General features: G+C 49.1%; 1 pseudogene; it reads right to left on the bottom strand.

Annotated features, from left to right (window-relative positions):
* Positions 1 to 1,055: 1,055 nt before the first annotated feature.
* LOC129036165 (uncharacterized) lies at positions 1,056 to 1,849 on the bottom strand (annotated as a pseudogene).
* Positions 1,850 to 4,539: the final 2,690 nt, after the last annotated feature.

Genomic DNA, 4,539 nt, shown 5'->3' with positions numbered 1-4,539 from the left:
GGAAGGGAAATAGGAAAGGCTCTACATCATTTGTCGTATGTGCTCCACAATTTGCCCTCAAGTTTGAATCCTAGGTCCTACCACCCACACAAAACTGCCATTGCCAGCCTGCTCAATTCTACCCAATCTCTAGCCATTGTCATACTGCAAAGTTCCCATGACCTCCTCCCAAGGAGCTCAATTCTGTACTTTACCTCTTCCTGACCTCCCTGGAATCCACCCCGCCTCCAACCACACTGGAATTAGAATCTGAATTCTGCAACTACCTTGATGTCAGTCTCTGTAGGGGAGCAGCCTGCAGCCTCTATGGACTCCCATTAAGACAGGATATTCCTTCCATCTAGGGGGTGCTGATTGCAACTTTTTTGCTAAGATGAAAAGCTGGAGTCGAAATGAGAAGAGAGGAGTTGTGGCAGGTATTTTGCTTTGCAATGGCTCCACATTGCTCTTCTATTTGATAAAGTGGCTGAAACTATGTGGGTGGGAACAGTGCAGTTTTTTCTTTATTCTCCGACCCACAAAACCCGGAGGGAATTGGAAGGGCCTCAAATACCAGGGAATGTTTTAGCTAGCTGAAGACGGGGTAAGGTGCGAAGGAGATATTGAGGCAAATGTCTTGGGAGAGGGTGAGAATTACAAGGCCAAAATGGATTTCCTTACCAGGCAGGGCATATCTCTGCCTTTGTCCTGGCATGGCCTCTACCTAGGATCCCCCAGGGAAAGGATAGCTTGGTTTGCACAGGAGCAGCAGTGATGAAAATGGGAAATGACGAGTGTGGATGGAGATGCTCGTGGCAGGGTTTGTAGGTCTCTTTGAGGGGGCTCAACTCACAAAGTGCAGATTTTTATTACAATATAAATGCTTGTGGGAAAGGACGTTTTCCTACTGAGCAGTGGCAGTCCCATATTTCTTCTCAGATAAAAAAAAAAAAAAAAAAAAAAAAAAAACAGGCCTCAGTCTGAAAAGTGAGGACGTGGAGGATTTGAGCACCTACGAGTTCACCTGCATTGCATTTCCCAGAAGACAGAAAGAAATCAATGATGCATTTTGAAGATCATGCTGCTAGAGACAGAGAACCCCAGCTTGAGCTTTTCTCTGGGCTTAGAGAGGAGGTGTATGTCTCGCTGTCAATTCTACATCCAACGCTGGAGTCTTTCAGCCCGTTTTCCTCCCCGGCTGTTTTTGAACTACTATCCCCAAATATCGAGGATATCTGACAGAGTGAACCATCAGAATAAGGAGCGATTGCCACAGAGTTCCATCCAGTAGGGGAAGGACTTGATGTGCAGGGCAAGCCTGATGCCTGGGTCAGGCGACTGTGCCTTTCATTCATTCTCCACGGAGATCTTGAACCTAGAGTTTCCAAGTTCCGAAGAGATGCGGTTGTTGACGGCTCTCCTAGAATCTCTGATGGCTCTGAACGGGGACAAAGGTCTAGGGCAGAGGGATGGTGTGGAAGGACCCAGCCACGGCCATTGGAAGAGCAGTTTCCTGCAGTGTAAAGCTATTTGCGACCCGCACAAGCTTTAGCTCTCTCCCAGGACGAACCACATCCGCCCCATTCACGGTCCTTATTCCAGCTCCTTTCCCTCTGCGAATCACACTGGGTGGGTCGCTGGGGGCCTCGGTAATTACGGATTATGGCACAGCCAAGAAAAATACAGGTTTTCTTAAGCCTGAAGCCACTGACTTGAGGGGGGAGAGTAGGAGAAATGCCAGCAGCAGTCTTGTATTTGGTTTTTGTTTTTATATTCTAGTCTCTAGGCCACAAGAGAATGTTGCACCCAGTGCCAGTCGATCCGTCACGGCGCCGCACCTTTCCCTGAACCGAGGGTTTGTGGCTGACATCTCTAGTTTCTCAGAGCCTGGGAGTGATCGCTGGCTGCACCTTTGATGGCGCCCCAAAAGAACGGGCATTTGTCTTTGGCAACAGCGCTGGCTTTGGACTCGTGCCCGCGCCTGGAGGGTCCTAGCGCCGCCAGATTCTCGCACTCGCGGGTCCAGCGCCCAGCGCCGCTCCTCCCACCAATCTTGGGTTTCTCACACGCACTTCATTGGCAGCACTGGCGGGTCAGTTTTCCAGTGGCGGCGGCGCTAGTTGGTCTGCACGAAACGTTTCCCTTCTCGCTGCGTGTGTCCCATTCTCCATCCCACGTCCTCCAGTGCCGGGGTCATGGTCGGAGCACCCGGCGTTCCCGTTGGCTCTTTTGCCAGCTGGGCGGAGCCGGCGGTTTTTCTGTCACAGCACTTGTAGGGAGTTTCTCAGCGGCCGAACGTCTCTTTTTTTCTCAGAGACGACGGTTTCTTGGTGACAGTGCCGTTGTTTGCGCCGTAACGAACGTTCTCCTTCACAGCCCCACCGCCTGGCGTCACTGGCAGGCTCCAGACGCCGCCATTTCGCCGAGCCGAGGTCTCTTGGTTGCGGCACTGCTCCTGGCTCGGTGCCCGTATTTTCTCGGTGGCTACAGCGCCCAGGTCGCCGATCTGAGGGCTTCGGAGTACCGGCCGGGCGCGGTGGCTCACGCCTGTAATCCCAGCACTTTGGGAGGCCGAGGCGGGCGGATCAGGAGGTCAGGAGATCGAGACCATCCTGGCTAACACGGTGAAACCCCGTCTCTACTAAAAATACAAAAAAATTAGCCGGGCGTGGTGGCGGGTCCCTGTAGTCCCAGCTACTCGGGAGGCTGAGGCAGGAGAACGACGTGAACCCTGGAGGCGGAGCTTGCAGTGAGCGGAGATCGCGCCACTGCACTCCAGCCTGGGCGACAGAGCGAGACTCCAACTCAAAAAAAAAAAAAAAAAAAAAAAAGAAAAAGAAAAAGAAATCTGGGTACCCGCGAATGTGATTTTTTTAGGTTTACCGAAGATCAGTTTAGCAGTGCCTGGGAGCTCTTACACCAAGTTTGTTTTCGCAATATTGAGTCCCACCTTCGCTAAACTTGTGTGTTTTTTAAACTCCCATGGAAGTCAGGAAATGTCGGCAAAAGCGATTTCTGGTTACCAAGCTCCCTTTGATAACAGCAAGTCCTGCCGAACGCGACTTTTTCCTCTTGTGGACCAAGTCTGAATACACCAGTTACTGCGATTTTTAAGTCGTAGTCAAAAAGGTTTAACCGTGACTGGTTTTTTTGTTGGTGTTGTTAGTTTTTGTTTTTGTTTTTTTTTCGTAGGAAATGTAGACTTAGGTATAACATGTACCGGTTTAGATCTGACAGAGATATCACAACCGTAGGATTGCATCTTTTGGCAAGGTTTGTAATTTCTTCTTTGTAGGGTTGGTTCTCTGTAATTTTTGCTTATTTTTAAATTCTCTCTTTGTCTTTTGCTCTGAGAACGATGTTACCGATGTGTTTGCTTTCCATGTTTACTTGCATTTTAGCCTTTAATTATTTTTTCATTTTACTTTTATTTAAATGTTATGTATTTTTTTCTACTAATTTTGAGCGTCTCAGCTTCCTGCTTCTTTACTTACATTCTCTCAGGATCCGGGGAGCCGAGCTCGGTCTCAGTCTCCCTGCTATCAGGTCCCAGGTTGTGTCTGGTGACTCTGCTTCGTATGCGGAGCTGATGGTTTTGCATCAGCGCTTTTGCCAGTAGAGCCGTCTAGCGTTTTCTCAGTTACAGCACCGTTCTTAGCGCCCAATGTGACGTTTCCCATTCGCGGGGTCCTTATGTTCTCTGTGCTGTCACTTTCTTGGTTCTCGCACCGCTAGTATCTGCTAAGAACTTCCTAAACCATGTTCTACTGTGCAGAAGGGTGATTGCGCCGAGCCGCTGTACGCACTAGTAATTTCATAGCACCGTTAGCCGGCGCTTTTTCTGTCACAACACATTAAAACGGGTTAAAATACTGTAAGCGGATTAGACACATTAAGAGGATTAAAACATTAAAATGTCTCAACACATTTTTCTGACACAACACATTTAAACAGAGTGGGTTCATCCCTCCGAACAGGATGTTTAGGCGTGGAAGCACCGCTCTTTCCCAAGAGCACGGTTTCTCTCTGGCAGCAGCACTTACGGCACCAAAACAGGTATTTTTTGGCAACACCAGCACTATTCGCTAGGTGCCGGCGCTTGCTGAGTCCCAGCGCCGCCAGTTTCTCTTTAGGTCGTAAGTAGCTCAGAGCCCTAGCGGACAGTTTTCAGGTGGCAGTAATGCTCATTTCCTGGAACAGATGGTTCGTGGCCCTTGAAGCGCTGCGATCTGTAACGCTAGTTCTCTGCAAGGTTTGCTTAGTGCCCGTTTTATTTCGGTTTCTTTTCTCGCTATGTTTATCTGTCGGAATCACAGTTTGTTTTGGTTCTATGTAATCGCTAAAATGTTATCGTTTTTCTTTTGTCTACTAATTTTCGTGCATTCATTACTGTTGAGTTTCATAATACCTGTCTTGCCTCCGCCCACGGCCTCCGGAAAGCATAAATACCCAGGCTAATGGGAGTGCTGAAGGCTCTGCCTCGTTGATCAGCACAAACGCTTGTGTCCTGCTCTAAGGCTTAAGCGACGGAGCAACGTTTTCTTGGCTGTGCGAAGGGGG

The sequence above is a fragment of the Pongo pygmaeus genome, chromosome 4 (genome assembly GCF_028885625.2).
Source record: "Pongo pygmaeus isolate AG05252 chromosome 4, NHGRI_mPonPyg2-v2.0_pri, whole genome shotgun sequence".
NCBI lineage: Eukaryota > Metazoa > Chordata > Mammalia > Primates > Hominidae > Pongo > Pongo pygmaeus.
Note: the sequence above shows the minus strand (reverse complement) of the source record. Positions and strands in the feature narration are given on the sequence as shown.